This window comes from Melitaea cinxia, chromosome 8 (assembly GCF_905220565.1).
Source record: "Melitaea cinxia chromosome 8, ilMelCinx1.1, whole genome shotgun sequence".
In the NCBI taxonomy this organism is placed as follows: domain Eukaryota; kingdom Metazoa; phylum Arthropoda; class Insecta; order Lepidoptera; family Nymphalidae; genus Melitaea; species Melitaea cinxia.
Genome location: NC_059401.1, coordinates 17,188,981 through 17,197,494, shown reverse-complemented (window position 1 = coordinate 17,197,494; position 8,514 = coordinate 17,188,981). Strand labels below are relative to the sequence as shown.

The 8,514-nt window shown below is 35.8% G+C and overlaps 1 long non-coding RNA gene across 1 annotated transcript; it reads right to left on the bottom strand.

Moving 5' to 3' along the window:
• Positions 1–2,275: 2,275 nt before the first annotated feature.
• LOC123655569 lies at positions 2,276–5,347 on the bottom strand. The gene is made up of 3 exons (XR_006743426.1): positions 5,288–5,347; positions 2,787–2,885; positions 2,276–2,411 (listed from the first exon to the last, which is right to left on the bottom strand). It is a non-coding gene; the product is annotated as an uncharacterized LOC123655569 (long non-coding RNA).
• Between the last annotated feature and the right edge of the window lie 3,167 nt (positions 5,348–8,514).

The window sequence follows — 8,514 nt, the reverse complement described above, 5'->3', positions numbered from 1 at the left end:
TTAGATATAGCTCAAAAAGTAGTTGTTAGATCTCAAACAAATTTAAATGGGACCAATTGGCACACACCACCTTTCGATTAAAAGAAAATTTGTCGAAATCGCTCCACCCAGTCAAAAGTTCTGATCTAACATACATAAAAAAAAATACAGTCGAATTGAGAACCTCCTCGTTTTTTGGAAGTCGATTAAAAAGTAAACATCAGTCACAATCAGTACATTCTGATACACAAAAAATGCTTATAAGAGAATTTCTATGTTGAGATGCAGTTAACTAACACTTAACAATATACATGTATAAATACATAGTAAAAGAGGTATATATAAAGAGAGCTACACATCATACATATACAGATACATAATATATACTTATAGTTTATACATTGTTACGGTGACTCAGATAGTATTTTTATTATATTGGTTTTAAATATCCTTTTAGAATTTGTGAAGATGTCGAAGTTTTTAAATAATGTGTTATACGTATGAGGGAGTCTCAGTAACAGTGCGTTTTTTAAATAATTCGAATAATGTTGAGGAACTTCTAACATAGATGTATTACGGGTACGATATTTAGGAACTCGGAAACCTATTTTAGATACTAGGTGTGGGCAATCAAGCTTACTATTTATTATGTCATAGAGCAGACCCATATCCAAAAGAATACGTCTCTGCTCCAACGAAAGCATTTCATGTTACGCGCAACCATCTTCATAACTCTCACAAAATTTACGACACCGAAAGTTTAAATGTTTTATGATATTTTTTTTTTGTATATGTTCTATAGGCGGTTCTGATAAATGCGGTATTGAGGTGACCATATAGGGCTAGCATACTCTAAAATTCTCCGTACATAAGCAAAATAAACACACTTAATAGCTGATATATTTGTAAACGGTTTACACACACGAAGAACAAATCCCAGGTTTTTATATGCTTTCATTAGTATATTTTCTATATGATCTGATAGTATCATTTTTTGATCAAAGTAGACTCCCAAATCTCGCAAACTTTGTTTTCTGTTAATTTGTTCGCCATTGAAATGATAGCTATATAGAATAGGCTTTGGTTTCCGCGTAAATGAGATGACTTTAACTACTTCTATTTTTAATAATACTCATCTGAATTTCAATTTGTAGATATAATATTTTTAATAATAATATTGTTACATCTCTTTTTGTGCATGTTGTGATAACTTAAAATTTTGCGCATTTAAGCTCAATAGTAATATATTTTTTATGAGAAATTTGTAATCTAGCAACGGCTGTTTGTCCAAATGAGATAAATAAATAAATGTAATCAAATTAATATATATATATATATATATATATGCGGAGTAAGGCAGGGTAAATCTATATTCATCATCTGACCGATGAGCATAGCAGAAGTTATATAGGGTGTCATGTGAACGGAGAGAATATTAATAGCATAAGTTACGATCAGTGGATTGCGATCATTACTAGCAACATGTGAAGCATAGTCTGAAGCTCAAGAACTCAAGAACAAGCGAAGGAAAGCGAAGGCATGTTCTTTAACGCTGCGGATTTCCGCTATTTAGGTAGCGAGCTTTAATCACTTGGGTTATAGGGTAACTGAGAACTTGTGTGAAAATAAGGATATCGCTGAAACATGCTGGGTCGCAGAGATGCACGATGCACCTAAGTAAAATCTGTAGCAGCCTGACTGTGATAGTATCTCGAGCTTACAGAAGATCACAGCTAAATAATACTGTTTTCTAGCAGCGTCGTTTTCCTGTGGTTGCAACCGGACTTTAGTTCTGTGGCTAAGTCTCATTACTTGGTTAGTTTTTCATGAATTATTGATTGGTTATTTTAGATGTTAGCGACAGCAATATCAATAAGGTAAATAATTTTACTTGTTTTATCGTGTAGTGTAATATCAGTTGTAGTGTTGTATCAGTCCCTTTGTAGTGTACTCGTATGGTTTTAACTGTTATGATAGTTCTGTCGCAGTATTGTTTGCAGTTGCTACTTTCTAATGATTGGTTTGGTTTATACTTATAATAAGGATCCTGTTCTTGGATGAATTTGTATTTGTGTGCAAATTTGTTGACATGTAATTGAATCTGTCTGATCATTTCGATATTTGTAATCTGTTTGTGCAAGTGTTCGACATTCAGAAGTTATGTTTTGAATAGTTTCAGAATTAGCATGACAGCGTAGTAGTATTAAAAATCACTTCGCTACATACGTATCTATCGCAAATTAAAAAGCAATCTTTGGTAATTAAATTTGAAAAATTAAAAAGCGTCAAGTTTGAATCATGTTTATTGTTGTCACGCGCATATATTTATTTTAATCTTTGCGTGTATTAACTTGGACAATATTGCATTAGCGTATCCAAAGTACAGGCTTTATCGCAACATTCTTCTGTCAAGAGCTGTCGCTTTTTTCTTGCTGAAAATAAATCAATATTATATAATAAATATGTGTTTATATTATCATACGATTATAACGTAAATTTTCCTTTTTTAGTTTTGGTTATAGATGTTTAAATTTTTTACCCACTTTAAAAAAAGTAGGAGGATCTCGCTTTCACTATATTTATGTGTTACTGCATAACTTTTTACTGAATGTACAAAACCGATTTTGATGATTCTTATTTTATTCGAAAGCTGGTGCTTACACGATAAGCATTTAATTTTGAATCCTATAATGTCCGAATTGAAATTTCAGTGATTTTTGATGACTTATTCTTAATAATATTCATTGTACCATACTTGTCGATTAAAGCGAGTTAATTCATTTAAAATAACTATTCGTATTACTCACATGATTTAGGTGCTTCTGTGGTTCCTTTATTTCCAGCAATGGCATCTGCTATACCTTCTGCGACTATTGGGCCTAATATTTCTGCTCCTTTTTCTAGAACTGTAAAGTTATTATTTGGTTAAATAAGATATTACACATGTGACGTTTCGGATACGGATATTAATACGAGTATTATGGATACTATAATATGTTTAAATTATATTGAGTTATTTTCAATTATAGATATTCAAATTGAAAGGTCAAAGTACTTACTTTATACTTTACTTACTATGATGAGTTAATAAGTAACATTGAATGTAATGCGAGTAGTTACTGTTACAAATTCTGTATACTTTATGTAAAACAGTGATTCATCCCACAATGATTTAGTTGCAAATTTGACTGACTTTATGATATTTGATAAAGGATCCCCAATTTGAAACCTAATTTTCTTTGTATTCTGTATGTAACTATAATGCGAGGTTCTTTAATTTCACGCACGATAGGTTAAGCAACTTCAGTGTTGTTTTAGCTTTTTGCATGGCCCGTTGGCGCAGTTTGTAGAGACTCTGGTCTCTGTTCCGCGTGTTACGGGTTCGATTCCCGCCTGAGTCTGGGTGTTTTATTTATATTTATAAATGTCTTATTTTAATGTTTAATTATAAAAAATACCTATAACAGTCGGCTGTTACCTATAATAAAAGCATTAAGTTGCTAACCTTAGGAATAAACGACCGTGTGAGTGTATTATAAGATATTTATATTTATTTATTTCATAGAATTGAACAACTTTGCCATAACATATTTATAGCAGATTAAAATGGCTGAAAGCTTTTTTTTTTTAATGTCACCAGGTCGGCAAACAAGCGTACGGCTCACCTGATGGTAAGCGATTACCGTAGCTTATAGACGCTTGCAACACTAGAAGCATCGCAAGCGCGTTGCCGACCCAATCCCCAATCCCCCCAGGAGCTCTGGTCACCTTACTCACCAACAGGAACACAATACTGCTTGAAAACAGTATTAGCTAGCGACAAAGTATTTTACCTCAGCATAAAATGACTCGTACCTTTAAAAATCACTATTACGGGGCACTCTGAATATATGAAAAAAGAGCGGGCCCGCTTGATGAAATCTACTCTCAGACCTACGCTACCCCAAATACTATGTGGCTCTGAGCAGTTTCAACTGGAACTCCAAAACCGATTCGATTCGCTGGAAACTACTAGCGACGTGGACGAGATGACCGACAACGTGGTGAAGACGGTGTGTACACTGGGTTGCAGACACTTTCCACCGACGAAGTCAACGACGCAGTCCTAACTTTTTTCCGAAGCTTTGGATCTGATGCGGCGGAGGCGCTAGTTGCTCACTGCTCAAGCCACTTCGCCAGAACAGAAGGCTCTTTTAAAGAGGATACGAAATTTTGTACGCGGAGACCTCCGCTGCTCAAATACGACAGAGATCACTACTCTTATTGAACAGAATAGGGGTCCAAAATTTTCCAAAGACTACTGGGAACAACAGCAAATGGCATAACCGATTGCTCTCGCCCTCAGATTCGAGAAGAGGTCGAGAAATTTTATGGACTGCTGTGCTCGTCGAGCGCATACAAGCCTGAGACTTGGTACACTGAAGATCCACGTGCACCATTTTTGTGCCATTATTAGGAGGACACCCCGGACATCGAAGTGGATGAGATTAGTGTAGCGCTAGGACAGCTTACAAATGGAAGGGCCCGGGGGAATGACGGAGTTACGACTGAGCTCCTTCAAGCCGCAGCGCGACCAGCCCTAAAGGCCTTGGCAAGACTCTTTAACGCCGTCATCAACCGAGGTACCACACCAGAGGCGTGCTCCAGGAGTGTTGTGGTGCTATTCTTTAAGAGAGGCGATAGGTCTCTGTTAAAGAATTACAGACAAATATCACTTCTGAGCCACGTCTATAAGCTGTTTTCAAGGTTTGTTACGAGGTAATCGTCTCACCAGAAGACTCGATGAAATCCAACCACCGGAACAGGCTGGGTTTCAAATTGACTACAGCACCGTAGACCACATCCATACTGTTCGGCAGATTATTCAAAGGAAAGAAGAATATAATCAGCCGCTGTGTATGGTATTTGTGGACTACGAGAAAGCCTACGGCTCTGTCGAGACTAAGGACTCTCTGCAGAGATTTTATGTCGACTGGCAATATATCGAGGTGTATATACGACACGGCGACGATGACCGTTCATATCCAAGACCAGAAAACAAGACCTATAATATATATCCAAATATCCATAGGGTAGTAAGCCTCTGCCGTTGCCTTAAATAACACCATCATTGTTTCTGCTATTTTACCTTCACAGAACCAAAGAATCAATTGGCTATGACGTTTTAAAAGCTATCAAAGAATTAATACTTTGACTAGCTAGTCTAAGTTGTGAAATCTTTGTTTTTTTTTCTTTCCCTTAAAAAAATACTTCCATAATATTATATAGTTTTTACTGATATTTATGTATTTTGAATCTTGCTACTTACTCTTGCCCCACCCTGGGACCGGTGACCTTCTAAGTGGAGGGCATAAAAAGTTGAGAGTGACAGCGAGTGGTTTGCCGCATCTCTGAATCAACATGTTTCCGTCAAGTGGTTTCGGCAAATCGATGAGGTCTTGTATATACTGCCTTTCTTCTGGTATTACTGCATTAACGTCACCATATATACCATCACCTTGAACTGCGCATATCGATACTAGGATGATTAGCGCGACGGAGAACATCTTGATGAGTCTGCAAAAGATCAGGCTATCGTTAAAAAGCGATTTTAAAAACTTTGAGTTCTAAAACGGAACTTTGTAACGACCCGTTGGCGCAACGGTCACAGCACTGGTTTGTGGCTGTTGCGCTGGCGGTTGCGGGTTATTGTAAATACCTCATACCTTATTACCCCCAGACCACGGCAAGCATCTATATGGCCAATACAAATATTTGTCATGTGTGGAGATCGAACCCGCTTTTGATAATTTAACCTTTAATTAGGCGCGCGGGGTCGCCGCGACCCCAAGTGATTTTCAAGTTAAGTTATTTTTTTAGCTATTGAAGCTGGCAACCCGATTTTTTTGCTAGCTTCCTAACTCTTTAGTCTGCACTCGAATTAGTGTTGCCCGCGCCACGGAGTTGATCGCACGCACTGCACGGAGGGGCTTGGGGTCGCGGCGACCCCGCGCGACTAATAGTGTAGTTTAAATTTAGGTAAGTAAATATTTATATATCATGATTTTAAGCATTTTTTCACCTTATAATGTCAATTTCGAAAATATTTAACTATTTACCACCGCTCTGTACATAATTATAGATATATGTAAAATACGAAATTGTGTAATTTTTTATGTTTTTGTGTGGTAAACACAACGCTTTTACGTTTTGCTTTTTCTCTATGCGTATAAACTACGATGACTTTTTTTAGTTTATCAAGTTTTTTTAACAGTTATTTATCTTTTACAGAATTATTTCAACATGGCCCAAAATAGGCAGAGTCTTTGACTTGAACAAATAAGTGCGATTCTTGAAGATGAAGAAGAAGCTTTCGATAAGACTGACGATGACTTGGGCCTAGAAGGAGACGCAGATACATTTTGGGAACCAGAGCATGAATCGAACTCAGAAATAAGTGATACTGAAGAACCATCCACATCGACCTCATCCCAACCACCATGCGATTCATCTACGTATTTTTTGGGTAGAGATAAGAGCACTAAATGACACTAATGAAAAGCTGTGTTCCACATATAACGTTGCTCGGCGGACAAAGAGATGGCCTAAGGTTATCTTTTTTCATTTATTCAATGTGTCTGCTATAAATGCATTTGTTATTTATAATTTCAATAACAATGAGGCTACTATAAACAGACGAATTTTCCTAAAGTTACTATCAACAGAATTAGTAAAAGCACATCGATTAGCGCGAGCAATAGTTCCGTCCCTGCCTAGTGCTTTGAAAAAGTGATTATCAGAACCTGAGGCTGAGACTCCTTCAACGTCTAACACAGGATTGCTCCCAGCAAAAAGAGGAAGGTGCTACATCTGTCCACGAAAAGGCGACAGGAAAACGACCGCAAAGTGCAATAAGTGCAACAATTTTATCTGTGGCGATCATACAAAGAAAGTTTGTGATAATTGTTGAATTATAATAGTACTTACGAAAAACACATTTTTCTATTGTTCTAAATATCTTTCTAGATTTTTTTTTTGTATTTTTCTAAAAATTTAATAACAAATAAGTAGAATAAAAACAATTAAAGTCGATTATTAATTAAAATGTTTCTTATTTCATACCTATCAATTTGGGGTAACTACAGACCCCGCGCGACTAACAATGTTAGTTTATTGGCGCGCCTAATTAAAGGTTAAAAATATCTTGTTAAAATATAAAGTTATATAAAAAACTGGTTTGCGCTATTTATTTTACCTTACATGTAAATATATCTAAAATAAAAAAAATGTTTAAAAAGTTGTAATACTTACTAAAGATCTTAACAGGATCAAAATGAGATATGTGGTAGTACTGTCATGATTTAGTTTATATAGGAAACTGTAAATTTAAAAACACATATCACATTACATAAACGAGCGATTTTCCATCAATATACTACTTACATATACGAGTATATACGCAGAAATTAGAATATACCACTGTTTTGATCGCGGTTTTGATATTCGCTCGTGTTATTTGTGCAAATATTTATTTCTTTTTCTATATTTTTACTTGATGGTCTCCCATGGTGGTCAACATGCATCGAAAAGCGCGAGTAGTCCACGTTCATTGCAAACGCTTTCTCGACCCAAGCTTTGACCCTTCCCAGTAGCTCGACAGAAGGTCAACAGAAGCACGCACCACTACACCAGAGCAAACGGCATTTTAGAAATTAATATTTAAATGAATATTTTAATTCGTAAGTAAATATACATATAAAATTACAAAAGTAATATTAATTCTATAAAAACTATTTGTAATGTGGCTATATCCTATAAATTTCACAAACGTAATTTGAAAATTTCTACGGATAATTTTAGACGCTGATTTTATATTACGTTAAATTGAAATTTTCATGCAAGATATAACTAATTTTGTACTAACACACAGTTTATATATGCTGTGTGGCGACGGCATAATGCTGTATGGCTGCGGCATTAAAGAATATAGCCACCCCATCTATTCTCGAGGGTGTCGTAAGGCGACTTAGGGATAGCGCAGTTCCACTACCACCTTGGAACTTGACCTTGGAAAGATGACCGATGGCGGGATAACCATGGAACCACTGGCTTTGAAATATACAGGCCGAAGACAAGCAGCAGCGTCTTCGGTACGACGAAGCCAGCGCTGTGGTCACCAACCCCCCTGCCCAGCGTGGTGACTATGGGCAACACACGTGAGCTTATGCCATTTTTGGAGGCCTATGTCCAACAGTGGACTGCAATAGGCTGAAATGATGATGATGATGATGATAATGATGAAGATGACAGTTTATATATTATTTTCAAAATAGTACCTGACATTTCATTTTTACAATTTCACATACAATTAATTAATATATATATTCAATTCATATAATATAAATAATCGTGTATAATAATAACAATACTTACCAATCATTGACATTACAGTTACTATTAATAAGTAAAGCAATAACAATATCATACTAAGTATCACAATTTTAACAATAAATTAAATAAGTAACAATCAGTAAAATAAATTTACAATAAATTATG